The following is a 20,296-nucleotide window of genomic DNA, read 5'->3' as shown; positions in this document are numbered from 1 at the left end:
TATAAAAGCTCCAGAAATAACTTCTGCTTACTGGAACCTTCATTTAGACCTCACCTTACCATTCATAAGGTGCTCCTGTGCATCTTGACCCCTCCACAAGGAAAGATTAAAAGGTTATTCATGGAAACACCAAGTTGTTCTTCCTGTGAGATTTTCTGACTTGCAGTAAGTTTCTAATAAATGTACCTAGCCCTAGTGGAATCTTGTTCAGTGCTCTGGTTTTAAACCTGAGGCAAACATGAATTAATAAGGCAAATAGTCCTGTGCAGTAAGGTATTGTAAGGTTTTCCCCTAATCTTAAATATGTAAGGCAGACTTTGCTGATTTAAAAGTGAATAAGCCAAACAGTTCTCACAAAAAAACTTGCTTTGGACGTGCTTTTTGTAAGCATACATCATCCTTCACTTACAGTGTTTCAAAACCACACCTCTCAGTCTCAAAAACCAAGCTAACTTTCATAACTTGCCATCTCTGAAGCAGGTAAATACATCCAAGGAAATAAAGCTACTTGCCACTTCCTCTAAGTGGACTGGTTCACTGTAGCAGAAAAGCAGAAATATAAACCTTTGTGCCATAAAAGTGATATACTTTTGTGCTCCTAAGGGCTACACCAGCAGTCTTCAGCTCAAAAAAAAAAAAAAAAAAAAAAAAAAAAAAAAAAAAAAAAAAGAAATAGAAGCATCATTACCACAGTGTTTCACAGCACCATATCCATGCACAAGGTTCACAGCCAGTCCAAGCCCAATGGTAAGTGGTGATCCTAAGCACACTGTGCATTGTCATGCAGCAAAAGCCATTTCCTTATGTACATGTCCAGAGCCCTGTCCCAGCTTGCACAGGAAGAGAGGTGAATGGGTTAAACCTCTATCTCCACTGCTTCTTGACATGGTTATATGAAGGCTGAAGGTCTTAATGAAGCTTTTCTAAGGTTTTATGTCAGATCTTGGCTTTTTTTTTTTTTTTTTTACCTTGTTCACAAATAGAATTCAATCTTTGGAAAATATATTTCTACAGAGCTTAAAACCTACATGGTTAGAAGAATCTGACCTAGATTTGGAGGTTTCATGTGGAACTGATAAAACTAGGCTCTTATTGAATTTTCTTCCCTCTATGAAAGTGGCATTAGGGATTCACTGGATGTGAAGAATGTGTCAAAGTTTCTTTATCTACTACACTCACCATCTCCTCTTTCTCCATGAGACCGTTGTCTCCTCATGTCTGCTTGTTTGGATGAGGGACATCACTGACAGGGCAGGCATGACTGGCAGAGGAGATTCTCTATTGCAGCAGTCCCAATGTGATAGACCCAGTGACTGCCTTGGAGAGAGTGGCTGTATACACAGGAAATCCTTCGTGTTTAGGGTTTGTTGTTACATTTTCCCATGAAACCAGAAATGAAAGAAGACGCAGTTAGAAAGAACCTTTTAAACTTGGCCTCATGATCTTGAAATTCAGTATTACTCCAGGACTTGGAAAGAATTAGTAATATGTCAGATGATTCAGGTATATAAAAATATCGTACAGGTATATAAAAATATCTCTGTATTCACGTCTATACTGTGGATTTCAGAATAAAGAGTAGGAGGGACCTATCACAGTGCAGCACAGGCATTTAGAAGAAGTGGTACTATTGCTTAAGGGATAAAGATGTATCTTAATGATGTGAGAGCTAACCCATTTTTTGCTTGTCAGTAAGTGTAAATACTGCCACTAGTGTCTCGGGACAGAGTTCTCATCTCCTTTGCCATGTTAGTGTTGTGCAATGATGTCTCACACTACTTTCTCTACACTGGTTTTCAGTTTTGTTTATTATCTGACCTTGTGTATTTCCCAAGGCTCAAGCTGCTAGTCTTCCTTTAAACAACAAAAATACTAATTTTATTTTCATTTTCCACTCTCTCCATTTGTCTTCTATTCTCAACTTCATTTCTTCCCACTGTGTTTTCTACTTCCCATTTCTCTGTCTCAGTTCCTTGCTTTTGTTTCCATCTCATCCCAGTCTATAATCTTGGTTTCTTTTTTCTTCTCCTTCTCTCATCCCTTGCTTTCACAGCCTCTCTTCTTGATTTTACCGCAGTAGTATGTCATTTCAGCTAGCCTGCTAAGCTCTCCGAGGATACATATATATATATATACACATACATATATATGCACACACACACTTTGCTGCCTAAGTAATTGCCATGGGCTATCTTGGGTTTCCCCCCATTCTCCATGACAATTTCAACTCACCAGTCACTTTGGGACTCAGAAATGTGCTAAGGAGGCTGGTTTTGAAAGTACCCATAATAAAGAAATTATTTCAACTTTTCCCCTTTCTACAGACTGCTGCTTTTGCTTGTCAGAGCTGTCTTTCAACCCATGAATCTGCAGATAACCTGCTCCCTGATCTGCTGTACTGTGCTGGTAGAAGTCCCTCTTCATGTGGTACCTGTACATGATAACCACATTCAAAGAAATGTGTGAGAAACATACTTTCTCCCCAACTGAGATGTTCTGGAGTTTCTGATCTGTGCAAACTCAGCGCTAGCTATGAAATAATCTGGTCCATAGTTCACATCAGTTCTTGTTGTCTCTCTAAAATGATCCAAGTCATCTATTTGAGTCTGTCCTCTTGCTGCCTCACTGTGTCTTCAAGCCCTGGACTCCCTGGAAAGGCTCTATCGTGCCTGGCTGCAGTGGGAACATCCCTATTGCTATGACTACAAATGTCCAGTGCTATCTTGTCCCCACGTTCATCTCAGCTATTCAGAAATGAAGGACCCAAGAAGAACTAGTAGGCACCAAATCAATCCTTTGAGCACAGTGTAAATACAGCCTGATGGGAGAGAGAGCTGGATCTAGTCCTTAATCAGGCAGTGAGCACAGTAGCGTGGCTAAGTATAGAAGCCACTTAGTTTACAGTACAGTGACCCAATAATTATGCAAGATAATACTGTATGCACTTAGCTCGCCTGTACCATTCAGAGCACTTGCCAATAATACACGAGCATATTTCATTATCTCCTTCCCCAGCTCAGGGCTCTCTATAAACAGTTTGTTTTCTCCCAAGATTGCTGGAGCTATGGCACAGAGCACTGTCTAGGTATATTTAACCCTGCGGCTCATTCCAACATGCTTCTTTAAAAGAAGATCATATTGTTTTTCCTGCTTTCCATTTTTGTAAGCCTAGGCTTTGGCCAGAGGGTACTCTACATATCTGGCTGTAAATAGATTGCTTGGAGCCAAGCAATGCGGTGCCTTGACTAATTTCAGCATTCACTTAAGCTAAATTATTTATGATACTCTCTGCACAGGCTTTTTTCTGTTGTTGTTGTTTTAATGTCGTAATCTCAGCCAGAATAAAGGGATAATTTGCATGCGTTTTCAGCTACTGCAGTAGCTAACACATGGCTCTGAAAACTGAAGCCAACTACAATATATTCAAAGTTTGAACTGAGTGGCCAGAAAAGGGAAATCTTGACATGCCACTAAATCATGTTCCTAATGGTGAGAAAGCTTAACGTTTTTACTTAAGCAGCTGAAACAACATCAGAAACATTTTCCAACGATACAGTTATTCACTTGTATCAAGAGCTCATCACCCTTGCTGCAAGAACGTAAATCAGGAGGATGTTAAGCTGTGAATGGTCTATTTTCACCTCTATGCTGATATTATGAGTCCAAGTTCATTGCCAGCAGAGCATGTCTTCATCGTCATGAAAATATAAAACACCGCACAGGCAGAGGGAAGAAATACAACTGTGCTTTTAAGGAGCCTCTGAGTTTCCAGCAGGCACAAGGCATAAGAGATAAGAAAAAGAATAAAAGTTAGAAGGGCGTGCAGGGCAGAGAGGTACCTCCTTCTCCACCAGCTGGTGGCTTGCCAAAGAAAACAACAGAAGTGGGGATTAGAGTTTGCAAGGTTGCACATTAGAGGAGGGCTACCTATTCCCTGCCTTTTCTCCTCTAAGAAGCTGCCATGTGAGGAGAAACATTCCTTTTATTATTTATGGGGACAGCTACTCTTGTTTATTATGCTCATGTTACTATGCTATATGCCAAGTACAGGCACTCTTTTTCACAGAGAGGTTTTTCTTTGTACAGAAGGAGAAAAAAAAAAGGAAACATCACACCCCTTCCCCCTTCACTCCCCATTTGTAGGATTGGTGAGGAAATTAAAGTCAGAGTAGTTAAAGGAGGTCTTTCTACAGAGTTGTGATTTTGCTTAGAAAGGTGGTAGCAGCAGAGCATTGCAGTGGCCTGACACCATCGTGCTCTAGGGGATTAGCAGGTCTGCTTCGAGAGCATTTCTGTTTGCCCCAGCACTGCTCAGGCAATCACATCCCTTAACAGCCCAAGGAGTGGAGAACTCACAGCAGAAGAAAGATTAAACAACCTATAATCTGAACATCAGTATTTGTACAGCTTGTAGGAAGTGGATATTTTCCCCCCCTCTGGGTTTGGAACAATGTTTATAAGAAAGAAAGAAAAACAAGTTTATTCCTCACCCCCTTTATATTTTTTCAAGGCAGCTGAAGGACAGCTGACCTATTTTCTGAGTTGAGCAATAGAGCAGGCTCCCCAGCACCTGATCACTTCTTTGAGCCTGTCCCCTGAAGCATGTTTAATACTGAAAGGCCTGGCTCTGGTCAGTGATTGCAAAGGAGGAAACCCTCAGCTGCACTTGGACTGCAGCCTTCATGGTGAATGCAGGCAAGGATTTGAAACAATCCACTGACTGCAAAGTAAATCCCAAGGCAAAGGGAAGGGAAACTAGGCAACAGTACTTTCTGTGGTAGATGGCAGTGGATTTATTGCCTGGCAGTTCACAAACTGCCTACAGCTGGGGGAAATTGCTAGTTCAATTATCCCATGTTTAATGTGATTACTGGTACTGGTTCGTAGGCTTAATTTCATTCCTTTGAATTCCTCTCCACTAACAAAAACAAAACAATCAAACAGAAAAAAAGATGCAATAAAATCTCTTCAAAAATACAGAATATAAAATGTATTTTTCAAACCAGGAAACTTCATTCATTCTGTCTTCAGGGTTTTTCTTATTTTTAACCAAATTATACACAGAAGGATCTTATTCTGAAGAATAAATCTGCCATGTTGTAAGAAAGAAGGAGTGCTCTTTCTCCTTTCCCAATGGGGTTTTTAAAGATAACACTGACAGATGCTCCTTGAGTTAAGAATCTAGGAATAAATATTTAGATATGGGAAACAGCAGCAAGATAATGTATTTACAGTGGCCATGTAAAAACCTTAGTTGGATGGTGAGAGGGTACAACCCTCCCCAGATAGAAGACAGTGCTAAGAACGTAGCTCCAGACTTCAGCATTGCAGCTCCCACACTGAAGCTTGGTTCTGCCAGGAAGGGATAAGACAGCAAACACATTACAAGAACAAAAAGACTCCTCTCTCACACATAATTTTTCAGATTTTAGCCTTAAAATACAGGATACAGCCACTTAGTTCTGTTTCAGAAACTGTGTATTGCTTCACAATGGCCTTAGAATAAAGTGCTGAGCGAACATTTTCCTGTTTATCAGCAGCATAAATACCATGTGACAACAGCAATACTTCAGGTGGAGCCTTTTTCTTTATTGGGCATGATCTGAGTCACAGGACAATTCCCAAGAGTCAAAAGAAACATACCATAAAGAAATGCATTCCAACAACTCACATTTTTCATGCTACAAGGCCACTATATAACCACTGTAAACAAACAATAAGTTTAACATGCCTATTTACCCTTGTTTGCAATAGGCTGCTGAGCTTACTTGGATTTCATCCTTAATATAGTATCAATAGTTGTTGTAAACAATGCATTTTAGGCCTGCTCAAGGCAGGTTATTGAATCAAAAAGCATGATAACTTTCCATGCTATTTCAGACTTTATGGGGTGAATTTTGCAGATATGGTTTCTTTCACAGAAAGAACATGGATGTTCTATTTTTTGATTTTCGCATGAAGAAGTAGGAATCATTGCATTTTTAGAAACAAAACATCTGATATATGACAATGCAATACTGGTCTCCTAGTGCCTGTACTGACCTCCCAAGCCCACTGCAGAATGCTGTTTTATTACCTGATAAATACTGTTTTTGTCACTGAGACTGTCCATTTGACTTAATTTACATCTCACTCGGCAACTACTGCATTATTTCAACATTTATAATTCTGTTTGCCAATGACTGTTTTCATGTTTCTAATGTGTTAATTAACATTTATAACATACCTGTTTATATTTCACTTATTGTTGGCTTAATTTACATCGAATTAACCATAAACAGTTCTTACCAGTTATCAGTTTAGCTCATTAAAGGAATCATGTTATGCCATTTTTGACATAAAACTATAGTTAGTAACTCACTTAATTCTCTCCAGCTTCACCACCAGCAGGCATGGAGTTATTCTCCTCCTGTTGGTATCCCTGACTGCACAGGCCTGCCCAAGCCAGACATTATCCAACAGGTTTAAAGATGAATTATGTTCCAGAGATCTTTTTTGTGCATCATCATCCTATTCTTTTATCCCCTCTCTGTCCTCACCTAATGAACACCACACCAAGTCCCTTAGCTTCCAGGGAATTATTTTTATTTATACTGGGAGATGTCTGGGCTCTGTGATCTCTACCCTTCTGCATCTCAACATCCTCATCTCACTCCAGTGCCCCAGCAGCCTTAGTTTCTTTACTCCATCATTTTCTCTAACTTCAGACTTACTTCTGGCTTTCTCCACTTGTACCAACTGAGCCCTTACAGTCCTGCCCAGCACTTTTTTTTACTGCAAAACCACTGATTCCTATGTTACTCAGTCCTGACATTTACACCTGCATTCCTTCTACTCAACCACTTTATAACATTTATAGCTACTGTATTCTAATAGAGGGTGTCTACAGCCTCTTCAAACCTTCCTCCCAACCTCTATGTATTTAAAAAAATCACAGGTTTCATTTCTGCTGTACTGAGATTATCTTCCCTCCGAGTAACTAGGCTGTGTCACACAGAAGTGAGTAGGTGAGGAAATCTCTTCCCAGTCTCAGCGGACCTGGTATCTTCCCTCCTTCCATTAAATTTCATCAGTCCTCTCTCAGTCGCTCCACACTCCCAAAATAGTGCAAGTCCACACACTTCTCTCCTTCTCAAAGTCCTCCCAGACTTTATCCACTGGTATAACTAGTTATCTGACTTATCATTTTTTGGCTTAAGCTTCAAATCTGCACCAGTTCTTGCCTTCACAAACTCTCTCCCTTATTGAGAGCCCATGTTGGTGACTCCTACTGAAGCCCTCACAAGGGAAGAAATGTACCCAGGCTCCCAGAACAGTAGCTGGACCTTGCTTTTCCAGCCTAGGTCCTTTCTGTCCCTGTGGAGGAGGTGACACACTGTGGGGTGGCCATCAAACTCAGCATCTACTGATGCCAGGCTCCAAATTTCATGCCCAGTTGGGCTGCTGGGGCACTGCTCACATTCCCCAGACCCACAGTCTAAAGGTACAGAACATACCTTCTCCAGAACCCACTCACTGGCCACTTCTGCAGGATGACTACAAGCCTTTATTTTGTCTGAGAAATGCCCCTTTCTATTCCAAGGAGAAGGGATAAAATTGTGTCCCCACAGCATGCAGACCTGAGTCTTCGCCAGCAGTTTTTCCAAACCCTTCCTGGTTGTGCTTGCTCATAAATGTACCCCAAAGCCTGGATGTGATTTTATTGTATTGCACTTCCTGGCTCCAGGTCGGCTGACTGTGTGCTGGGATTCTTCATGGAAGAAATGCTATCAGCTCCTCTGTTTATGAGACTTGTATGTGCGCTTACGATCATCATGGGGAAGATCTGGGCACCACTACAGTACTAATAAATGGTCAGTAATAATAAAAATAAAGGAATAAACTATAAACAAATAGCAGCAGCAGGAGCTGGCAACAGTCAAGAGACTTGAATGTTTTATTTTCTTTGACTTTTTATTAAAGTTAGTAAAAAAACTGTATATGAGGAATCTTTTCCAGGAGAAAATACCTCTTCTTTTTTTTTTTTTTTTTTTTCTTTTCTCAGAGTGAAAACTCAGCAAACAGAAACACAAATGCTCCTATACCACCATATACAAACTTAGTCAATTCACAGGTATGTTCATTTACTGAAACAAACCATTTTAGGCAAATGCAAGCATTTAGTGGGATTTTAAAGGTGGTCCTTTAAAAATGTTTAATAAAAATTATAAAAATAAAAAAAACTCAAAACTTAATAATTTTATTTACTGTCATACAGACCCAGTTGCACAACCTCTGCTAAAAATTTGCAACCTCTTTGAGTATATTGAATACATAAGCATGTGTGCATGTGTACAAATATATACATTTACTTAACTGTTTCATGGCCTTAAAAAAATGTCATGAACCTCTCAGATGCCAACATTCACTGCACTTGTCCTGAAGCAAAGTCTCTGGAAAGACAGCACCTGCCAAGCACTCACACTCTGGCTATCATGGGGTATATAGAGCCTAAATGGGTTGTTATCTGTCAAAAATTCATCTGTCTTTAAATGGAAATGACAAATGCCTCTCTGGCTTCTTCAACATATGCCCCTCTAAAAGCTGGGCTTCTTCTCTATTTGCAGCAACTGATTTCTGCACAGCTACAGTGAAATGACATTTCACCCCTCGGCTGTACCTCTTGGCTGACATCTACTTTTTGGTCCTTGTAGAGAGCAAGGCAGTTGTTATGAAAATATAATCAAAGCAGCCATTACTCAAGAATCTGGGAGACAAATAATTATCTGAAAAATTAATTTCAAAACCCACCTCCTCTTGGTTACAGATTATGAAATTGCTAATAAAATATTAAAAAACTTTATCCTAAACATAGTGGCTATGGATACCTGCAAGCTGAGATGAGCTGGGGCAACCCCCAAAGCCAGAGGTGTTTGGATAATCCATAGGACAAAGTGTCAGTGTCTGAGGGCTGGGATCCCCAGGTGCTGAGTTTTAGGGAAATCCCTCCTGTGAGTACAGAACAGCTCCTCCTTAGCAGTCAGAAAGCAGCAGAAATGGTCTTTTGCCTGGAGAAACCAGGTTGCCACATATTCTAAAAATGTATTAAAAAGGGCTTTTGTAAGGCTATACCCTCATTTTTGAATAGTTAAATCATAAGACTAAGGGATAGGATCTAATTATCATAATTATTATGTGAAGATACATGGCTTAGTTTCTTGTAACCATTTCTTTAAAAAGGAGCCTCTGACACTATTTTTTAAAAGATCTTTTAAAAGTAAGTTGAGTAATTTAACAGGCGATCTGCTTATTTTGAAGCCTTTGAACCCAAAAACTACCCTAAAAGAAAAGCTAGTTTTCACAGCCGCAATTATGCTACACAGATCCTAGAGGAAACCAAGGCAAAAAGCAGCAGCATAGCATCAATGCAGCCACCCCATTCCAGGGCAGACAAACCCATACAGTGTGAATTTGGTGCTTACCACTTGGCTCTGGAATAATAATCTCAAGTTGAGGTTATTACACTATTTGCACATAACAAGAAAATACTTCAGGAAAGACTCTTAAGGCAATTTATGAATGCTGAGCCTCCAGAAAGCCCAGTAAAATTCCTGTTAAGAGTTTTGGAGATAATGAAGCAAGGTGCTGTAAGTTTAAATTACTCATTCATCATCACATAAGTTATTTAGCAGCAGAAGCCCAAAACCCAGAACCCTTTCTGATGCTTGGTAAGCCTGTAATAAATGTTATGAGATGACAGAGAGCTCCTCAGGCAGAGGCCAAGACCTGATAAGGCAAGAGTTGCATTCCAACCCCCTATCTTGTGTTTACTTCAATCTGGCCACTGGGCAGCATTCTTTCTAGTGGAAGGAACAAAGTGCAAATCTCCTTCTTTCCTTCATTCTTGAGGGCCAGGCTCCATTTCTGGGCAGAACATGAAGGTTTACCTTATCAGGAGAAATTCCCATGTGGCACAGCCAGACAAACAGCTCAGCCATGCGCAACACACAGTCATGTGCTGCAGTGAAAGGAAGAGCTGGTGGAAGGTGCACTACTCTGCAATATCTCAGGGACAGATAATACTGTAATGACAACAAAATCAAGTCTGAATGGTCTGGGAGCTTTAATGAGTTATAGCAGAGCTCTCCAGTTGGGATAATGTGGTGACAGTTTGCATGGTCTTCATAGTTCAGAGCATTCCCCAGTGCCTCAGCCTGTGCCAGGCAAACAATGCAAGTCCTAAACTCTCTAGAAAGCACTTTCCATGCCTAAGTCACTGGCCAGTGTTTCCCACTCTTTTTTTTTTTTTTTTTTTTTTTTTTTTTTTTTTTTTTTTTGTGCAGGAAGGGATGGCATCTCCTACTGACAGCAGAAATAAGTCTTGGCCTTATGAGGAATTGTTTTTCTCAGAGCTGTCAGGAAACCTTAGCAAAAGCATTGGCACCCTGGAAAGGTCTGAGGCAAAGGCCATACTGCTGTTAATGTGTTGAGACAGGCAGTGCTAGCCCCTCGCAGAGCAGGAGGTGTTGAGTGTCTCAGGACATCAGTTAGAGGACATGAAGGCTCTCACCAGCCCAGAGTCCTGGGATGCACTCTGTGCAGTGGATCCAGCTGGTTTGGTTGATCTCACTGTAACCATAGTGTACAACAGCTTTTGCTCAGCTGGGAGGAAATTTTCCTACCTAAAGTCCTGCTCTGGCTCCTTTTCAGGATCAGCACTGGAAGAGCCCCTGCCTGCATCACATCATGTTGCAGAGTCACTTTACACCTGCCCATCCTCTATCGAAGTCCCCAGTTCAGCTACAGTGTCCCAGCCAGAGAGGAATGATGCTTTGGTTTAATGAACATGGTACTTGGGTTTGCTGCTCATTGTGGATTTTTGCCAGTTTATGAGAGGAAAGACCTAACTTTTCAGCAGGAGTCTGTGGGTTTGTGCAACACTGACACATAATTAGGCACATTGGAAAGTGCAAATAACAGCAACTTTTCCTTTCAGATTGTACAATAGTATCTGTCAGGATTTTCCAAATGTGGAGCCAAGGTGGGATGCTCTAAAAACAATGGTAACTGCGTATTCCTAATACCCTTTGAGAAAGTCTACAACATCATCTGTTAAAAAGATCTGGAAAATCCACCTTAAAAAAGCCACACCAGTGTAATGGCCTGCCAAGCTGCAGCTTCCCAATCCTTCCATTATAAAGAAATTTGCTTATGGTGCAATTCATGTAGGCTCCATATTCCAGCAAAAATACATCAAGTGGTATCAGGTTACTAGAATCAGTCCTAAAGCAACTGTTTCCTAGAAGGGGAGGATAAAAAAAAAGAAGCAGCAGCTTGCTTTACACTCTGTGAGTTGTTGTGACACAGGTCTACCAGGAAAGCAACAGGAAAATGAGAAATGATGGTGGGTTTTTGGTTGGGGCTTTTTCTGTTTGTTTCCTTATGAAAGCCTAATGTGGTGACTAAAAGCAGAGGAAGCATCCACCTTTCAAAACTGAACTGTTACCAGTTTTTCAGCAAGGACGATGTCTCAGGCCAGGAGTCTATCTGCCACAACAAAACCATGACAATAGTAATATCCTTCCTTCTTCTTTGAGAAATTTATTGGAAAACAGCTTTGTTGTATCTTAATCTTTGAACCCCCCTTGTCTGAGAGCTTTGATCACCAAAATGTTTTGACCCTCTGTTTGGAGTCAAGGAAGCTTCATGAAAGAAGACTTAACACTACAACCTCCCATTCACCATGGATAAGCTTAATTCTGTTTTTCAGCAGAAATTCACTCTTTCAAAGTCATGATCTGACATAAAGAAAAGGTTTCCATCTTTTCCTGAACTGCTTAAGTTTTACTGTAAGGGAAGCAAATATTAGCAGAAGCCGATGCAGCTGCTACAGAGGGTTGGTGTGGTTTTTGTGGATTTTTTTTTTTTTTGTTGTTAAGAAGCTATATAGATGCACAAAATGAAACTAAACCACATGTTCTATTAGTGGGAGTTAAAATAGTTTCACTAGAATCCACAATCACATATTCATCAGCTGAAAGTACTAATTTTTATACAGGGAATTTTTCCTTACTTTCCCTACTTTTCTGGAGCAGAAACAGCAAGCTCAGATGAAAACTTGAGCCCAGACAGTTCCTTGTTTCAGAGATTAACCTGAGTACCAGAAGAGCACTGTTACACAAAGTGGAAGTGACCTACTTAATGGCTGCGACTCATTTCCCTCTTTCTTTAGGCTGGTAGTTAGCTGCCATGTCCCCATTTCCCGCCCCCGCCAAGGAAGGGGTCTTGTTTTGCTGAGCATATGTATATAGCTTTAAATATGAAGCATTGCAAAACGTGCTCTGGAGACAAGGGTGAGCCTGAGGTACCTGGAGCTACATAAAACTTCAGTTTCACAGGAGTCTCATTTCAGCAGGCAGTAATTCTGCAGTTACACAGATGGGTATTATATTGTCTTCCAGAGTAAATCTAGGCAGGCATGTGCTTGTTCAGAACATTTTAAAAACATTAGATCTGCAGAAGATACTGGCTCATCTACTTTCTCAGCTGATGTGATCACCTGCTCCCATTACCTGACTTCTTGAGCAGTAAGAACAAGGTGATCCTGAAGACGTGACACCCATGTGAGGTATTTAATTTACATACTGGCAACAGCAGTTGAATTTTTAGAGCTGATGCTGCATTATGAGTTAGGATAAATGTGAGTAGGTGTGGCACTGAGCAGAAAACATGAACAAGGCTGCAGCCTGCTTGTGTTATCCAAACTTGCCTGTCACTTTCATTCCTGTAGCCACAAAATCCTACACATGCCTTTTAGTTTCAGGGTACTTCACTGTAATCCTCTCATGAATAGTCACTATGCATGCAGAGGAAGAGATTAAAAACCAAATGGTTGACTCACATCAATCTAAGGCCTGGCACACTTTAAACTCATTAAGGAATAGCTCTCCAAAATTCCCACACAAATACTTGCCATGTGTGACTCTGCCCTTTCTGAGACACCTCACCCACCACTGTGACTTGCAGCTGGGTACCCTGTTCTTCTCTCACACCCAGACCTTCCACTCCTCCACAGAAACTCTCAGGAACCCACCTCATCCTTGGCCTGAGCTGGTCTCTGTCTTGCCACCACAACCACTGGTGGAACACCATCTATTCTGCTGAGCCATACAGCCACGGATCTGTCATTGCTGGCAGAGCCAGGGATGGGCCTGGGTTTCCCATTGCACAGCTGTCTGTGGTTCAGAGTGGAACGACCAAAACCTCTGCACCATTTTCTATGCACACAGTCCTTTCAAATCAAAAGGAAAAAAAAAGGTGCTTGTATACTTCTCTTTCTTTTCCTTCTGGAGCCACTGCTTTAAATAAGTACTGAGCAATTCTTTAGTACTTTTCAGTACTAAACTCTTTCAGTAATTTTAGGTAAAAGCCAAGATGGGGGGCTAGAGCAGTCTTACAACAACCAGTGGCAGTATATGGCACTAAACTGAATGACCTAAGATTTTGAAAAAATCTGTATGTCTCTTGAAGGCTTTCAGTAAAAAAGTGTCTGTGAGCAAAGTTACCTTCTTATGTTAACGTATATTTACCAGCTAATTTCCTACACGCAATTTACCTTTTTAGAAGTCAATGTATAAGATGGAAATATCTTACAGTGTTTACAATATTGCTCCAAAACCTCATATCATATGGTAAAATCATCTCTCCATTTCAGTTTGTCTTTCTGCCAGTGCTTTGTGATTCTTCACCTTACCTCCAGGAACCCTTTCTGAAGAACTTAATTAGTCTGTCCCTCTCTGACAACCACAACAATCTTCTCTGTTGGTCAGATCTTCCAATCATGCCCTGTGCAACTTTTAAGGTATTAAACATTAAAGCTAAATAAAAACAACATAAAAAGGAAACAAACCCTAAAAATACAGAGATACTACTCTTTACATGGTATTCTTTCACCACATATGTTTAGTGCCAAGTTGGTCTTAAAATATACTTAGATGGTTTTATCCTCCACCCCCTGCCAGATAGCTCCCCTCTTACCAGCCTCCTTCATTCTTCAGGTGAGTTTTTTAGATATCATATAATATAAGAATCTAGTTTAAAAGCAATCAAATTAAAATACTTGAACACTGAATAAAAATGAAAGAGCCTATGCTGAGGGTGTGAGAACTCAGACTGGCAAAGTGCTAAGAAAAACAGATACAGAACCAAGCCTCAGTGATGGGCTTAGTGATATTTTCAGAGTGATAGTTTCAAAGACCTTCTCAGAGGAGATTTTGTTGCAGTACAGAAAGTTCCTGAGCTGCTAAACTGAGAGAAAGCCTTAAAAAAGGACCTTTTCTGCCAGGACATAGCAGGCAAGAAGGAATTTGGTTTCCAAATGCTTTCATTTCTGTTTTGTCTCACTCTAAGTTTTATCTGTTTTTCAAGCTACGGGATCTAGTTTCTGTGAAAATAAAACTTTGGTTTGTATTTAAAAGCTCTTTTACAGTTTAGAGAACAGCCAACTTAAGATTTACTCAGATCTGCCTCAAGATTCTAGGCAGCTTGGAGTCCCATCACACCACCTTAGGTTGTGAAGAACACACCTATTTTCAGTGGAAAGTAACAAGAAATAAGCATTTCTAAATGCCATACTTTGTCAAAGTGCCTTGCAACTCATGGGAGACATCTGTGTCCTGCCTTTAAGGAGATGCAGTATTTTTGCCTGGGGAAGAGACACTTGCTTCCTCTAGTGAAACATAACACAGATTCTGTCTCAAAACTTTCCGAATAAGTAAGATACAACACTGTACAAAGCACACATTGACCTTTCTGTCTGCATGTACTTGCATGACTTTTACTGATCTTTGCTATCCCACAAAGTCAGTATCTTGTATTACAGTGGGGAATCAGAACAAGCAGCACAGGAAAAAGGTCATTGGAAGAATGAACAAATTAATCAAATGGCTTATTCAACCAGTTAAATATAATAGGTCCAGGTCTTAAAATCCCTTTTTTGCACAGCAAGGCAAAATGATGACTCCTGTTGCCTGATACACTACACAATTCCTCAATTTGCAAACATGAAGTCATTTGTACTGGACTCATCACCATCATATTTGACTATCAAGACTTTTCTTTTTTTATTTGGCAGTAGCATATCCAGTTCAAAAGACGGCTGGGAGCCTTCCATTTGTTAACTGAAGAGAACATGCCTTTCTAAGACATACCCATTTATGTCACAACATAAACATAAAACTCATTCAGGTTGGAAGGGACTTTTGGACCACCCCACCTCTGCTGCACAAAGCAAGGATAACTTTTAAGGTTCCTAAAGCTTCATCCAGTCAAGTTCGGAAAACCTCAAAGGATGCATTTCATTTCAGTCAGGAGTTCCCCATTCCAAAGCCAGTCCCTTGCCAGGGCTAGTAATTTCTGTAATTTCTGAGTACTTTTACTCCAAGGAGATTCTTGAAGATCAAACAAATGTGAAGCTCCTTCACAGTGCTCTATGACAGTCTCCCATGCTACCTTGAAGAAGATGAAAACCGCTCTCCTAAAGCCCAACATTATCACCCTGCCTTCTTTTCTTTCCTCATGGGCTTGAAACTTATCATCTCATGATCACAGTAATGTCAAATTGTAATGTAAAGCAGGTTGCAAGGTAAACAGTAGAACAGTCACAATATCAGCTTATTTTATAGTTTCAAGACAATCCTTTATAATGCAAATATCAAACTCATAAAAACATTACCATGATAATGACAGTGACTATTATAGACCTTCATATTACTTGTCAGTCCAGTTTTACCCAGCAACGATACAGTTAATAACATTAAAATGTACAGTGCTGCATTATTTAAATAATAACATGCCATTAAGATGAATAGTAAAAGTTCAGATCTCTTCAGATCTTGCTCCACCTGCCTGTGGACACCTTTGTATTGCTTATCTTTGGCTTGCACTTTCACATTAAAGCCAGAGGAGAGAGCACAAAGTAGCATCCTCTGTAGAACAGATTTATCTGGTGCTGCCTGTGAGCCAGCTCAAACTGCCCACACAGGATGTGTCCACTTGATTTATTCACTTCTCTTGGGTCATACCCTTGCTCCTCCCTTCATCTCCTGTAGTTTCCCATAATTGCTTTAAGAGCCATTTGTACAGATAGAACAGCAGAAAAACTACACTTAGAATAGACATGGCATTATCTCACCTGTGGAAATAAACACATATGATTCTATATGCATGCACATTCAAGTTTAGTTTAGTGATTCTTGTTTTTCTGCCTTCCCACTCCTGCCTCGTTGACATCCATAAACATATTGCCATTGACAATAGTTTGGAAACCAGCGAGCATGACTATATGAATAGAATTTCATTGCTCTGCTGTGTTGTCAGTACTTCATTTTACATGCCATCCATAACATCTCCAAACCAGAATCTGATTGAATGAATGTTTCAGCTTTAGCTAATAATAACTATTCAGTTTTAGAGACAGACCATTGCTGCTGAAGTGTGGTCCTGACAAGGAGTTTGAGGATATCAAGGTCTTGATTTGATCATACAGGCAAAAAAACATCTAGAATGTCAAGTTACTTCCAGTGTATATACCATATGTAAACCAAAATGCAAACATTATGAAATAGTAAATAAAAGTGGGAGAAATTCCCAATATCATCCTGAAAAATACTGACAAATCAGCCTTTTATGCTTCCTCTTAAACTGGAAGAAAAGCAGTCTGTTTAGAAGTAGCTTCACAGACTGCCAGCTCCTTTTCTCTCTCTCCAGAGAGAGATCTCAAAAGTTATTCAGGCACCTGACTCTCATTGGAAAGGTCTGGGCCACGGTTTCTTCTGTCAGGGTCACATAGATACAGGAACTCTTTAGAGTTCCTTTTACTTGGGCTCCCCTTTTCTATCTAGCTTCATAATTCACTATTTGAGTTAATTATTGTTATATTTATCACAGCAGCACTTGTGTTAGCCAGTGCAGAGCTCTACTGAATATACATATACAGACACAGGCTCTCCTCCTTGCCTCATCCATCAGTGTGACTGAGTGGTGTTCCTGGAGCCTTCCCAAGTCCCATGGTAGCCATGGACGGATTGAAAGCCCCAACTTTAAAGAGGTGTCAGCTGACCCCACAACCCACCTCTGTCAATGCAATAATCATGATCTGTTTTGCTCCCAGAAGCCCACTAAATGCTTCAACTACATCTTCAGCTCTCATCCATTGCATTGCTCACAACTTTCAAATGTATTATTGTAACATGATCCTTTGAGCAATTGCTATTGCTTTTTAAACCAATTTATTCCATGCTCAAAGGCCTCTAAACTCCCATAATATTCAGATTGGTGCCTGCACATTAAACTCTGGTTGCTAACAAAGGTCTCAGAAAACTAGCTGGTTACACATTCAAGCTAGTGCAAAAACAATAAAAAGAGAAAAGGACAGAGACACATTCAAACTACACTTACTGGTCTATCTTCCCAATTTGAAAATTTCCCACTGTTCTAATATAAAGACAAGCGGCTCCCCATACAGCTGTGCAGGATAAAGGCTGTTCAAAAACTCTTTCTCATCATTACCCAGTGAAAAATGGGTGATTCAGGAGGCAATGGGAACCCAGACCTAACATGGCCCACCTCCCCAAACACGGCCCGAATGAGGCAAGCAGGACAAACCTGGAGATGATAGCCAGAACCAGCCAAAAGCCCAGCTCATGAGGCAGTATCATAGGGATGAAACAGGTCTCAGGTCAAGCTGGAAATTTAGTCCATAGGTCAGGGTTAAGACCAGGTTTTATGATGGCCAGGAAGGTCCACAACAACCAGGCTAGATTAAGCCAGGATACCAATCTGCTGGTTGAGGTCTAGATCGATAAGGCCCACGGCAAATAAAAGATACAGCAACAGACCCAGATAAGAGAGCAGCAGCCCTCCATTACTGCTCAGCCAAGGCATCACAACCCTGGGCTAGGTTGAAATGGGGCCTCTTGGCCACGTGGGTGTGGGTGTGGGTGGAAGCTCCAGCTGAGGCTGGTCAAGGCTTATTACTGCTCTCAGGAGCCCAGCATATGCAAACTTGATGAAGAAGATGGGACATAGATCAAAATGGTGGCATGGGGCATTTGAATCTATTCAGCAATTATAAATAACCAGTGACAATACCCCACAAACAACAAATACATACTTTACTCTGGCCCAGAGCCTTGTGTGGCCAGGCTGAAAATGTGCATTGAGGATGGCTTGCTGCAGTGGGGGGAGTTGCATTCTTCTGCTCACACTGTTGTTGTCTTTGCATTTCTCCTGTGAAAACATGCTGGGAAAAGCAGGGCTAGTGTTTTGTTAGCTTTAAGACTTCCTCAGACCCATCCGAGTCTTACCTGAGAAAGGATTTAAAAGCCAAGAAGCCCACTTCAAAGAGCTGGAAACACACAACACACACATGCACCAATGGGTTATTGAACTTGAGTCTACAAATGTAGATTCTGTGTGAGGCAAAGGTGTCTTCTTGGGACTTTTTTTCTACTGCAATTAATTTTGATGTCTACTGAAAGGATAAGAATTATATCAGTATTGTGAGAGTGATTATGTCAGCCAGTTTATTATATGAAAGCGACTATGTTATAAAGCTTTTGCTTTCCTAGTGTAAGCTGCAGAAATGTGAGAAAATTCAGGCTTGAACTGAATTGCTGATTCTGTTATTAAAAGTGCCATGTCTCAGTGTCAGCCAAACGCAGGACTCAGCAGAGTATTCACCATCTGCCCCCTATGCAATACTCATAAATGTTGCAATCAATATAAAATGTGGGATGTGTGGGCAATGCTGGAAGGTAAAAATATTCTTTCTTTGCCAGATATATGTTAACTGGTTGTTTTGTTTTACACATATGGGACACTAAAATGTATTTGTTTTCTTGCCAATAAAAGAACATTTTCCTAACTCCTTAGTCACAAGGTATCTACAAAAGGAGAAGGCTCTGATGTTTCCTGTTGGGTTTATGGTTTACATTACAATTCATACACAAATGCTTTTTGGCATTTAAATCTTGAGCTAGAAGTATTTTTAAAATTATGTCCTGAAATAGGAACTTCAGAACACTGTGTCGGCATCTGGCAGATATCTCAAGAGTGTCATGAACTATTACTACTTGAGGAACTTGGCAGGCACTCCATGAGCCTTGTGTACCTTACAAATGTGTAGGAGTTCAGCTTAATCGCTGAGCATCTGTACAGCTGGGCTCTGTAATGGGCATATGTCCACCCACCAACCTCAAAAACACGCGGTGGTGTGTCTGGATTTCACAGGATACATCTGAGCCCCTGAGCAAAAGACTGCTCAAACACAAGTGACATCAGACCACTATTTTATAAAAGCAAGCATTTCCTCAGGACAAACCTTGAATCACTGATCAGTCTCACTGCTCAAAAAATTTGGCATGTGTGTTTCCATTCCCATGTGTTTTACAAAGTGCTGATACACATGCTAAGGCTGAAAGCCCTTTATAAAGTGTTTGGGATCTCACGTACAAGAGTGTTTCCTGGTAGGAGAGCACAGGAAGCACTTCTGGGGCCCTTGGTGAGGCACTGGTGAAGCCAGTGGGCCCCTGGTGGTGACCACCGTTCTTGCTCCAGGATGGAAGAGGCACCCACTCCTGGTAAAGAAGTGGCACTGTGGTGGGACTTTGCCCCAGTCTAACTGACATTGTAGCCATGCTTCATGACTGCTCAAGAGCAGTAGCAGCTGTGTTTGTAGAACAAAATTTGCCTGTAAAGCAGGTTTATATGTGTCTGCTTAGTGAGACCTTCACAGAGGTCTTTTGGTAGGAGTTTTATAAGCGATGTCTTTCAGAACCTCTCTGGTCTGCAAACATGCTCTTTCTGGACAAACATTTGCTGCTTTCAGAAGGCACCCATGGACCATACACTTCTGTACAGTTCTGTCATTACAAGACAAGACTTTTGCCATTTTTTAGGGTCTTCATGGAAAAAGTTGCATAAGTCTACACAAAAATGTTAATATTTTTTCATGGTTTACTCATAATTCCGGCACAGAAACCACATAGCTCCAGCACAGAAAACAATGGCTTTGGCACTGCCTGAGCCAAGGAGCTAAGGGCTGGAAACCCAGGAGCTCCACTGGGGTGAACAGTCGCACCAGAGACCCAGAAGGGGACTCGAGGCAGATCACCAGTTTCAGCCCAGGCATGCATGCCATGACAAAGCATAAGACAGACAGCTTTTCCCAAGTGCCTCAGTGATACTTGATTCCTGTGCCTTCTGTTTTTTTAACAGAGCATAGAAATCACCCAAATTAGGAAGACTTGTGAAGAGA

This window comes from Anomalospiza imberbis, chromosome 3 (assembly GCF_031753505.1).
Source record: "Anomalospiza imberbis isolate Cuckoo-Finch-1a 21T00152 chromosome 3, ASM3175350v1, whole genome shotgun sequence".
Lineage (NCBI taxonomy): Eukaryota > Metazoa > Chordata > Aves > Passeriformes > Viduidae > Anomalospiza > Anomalospiza imberbis.
This window is presented reverse-complemented; position numbering follows the sequence as displayed.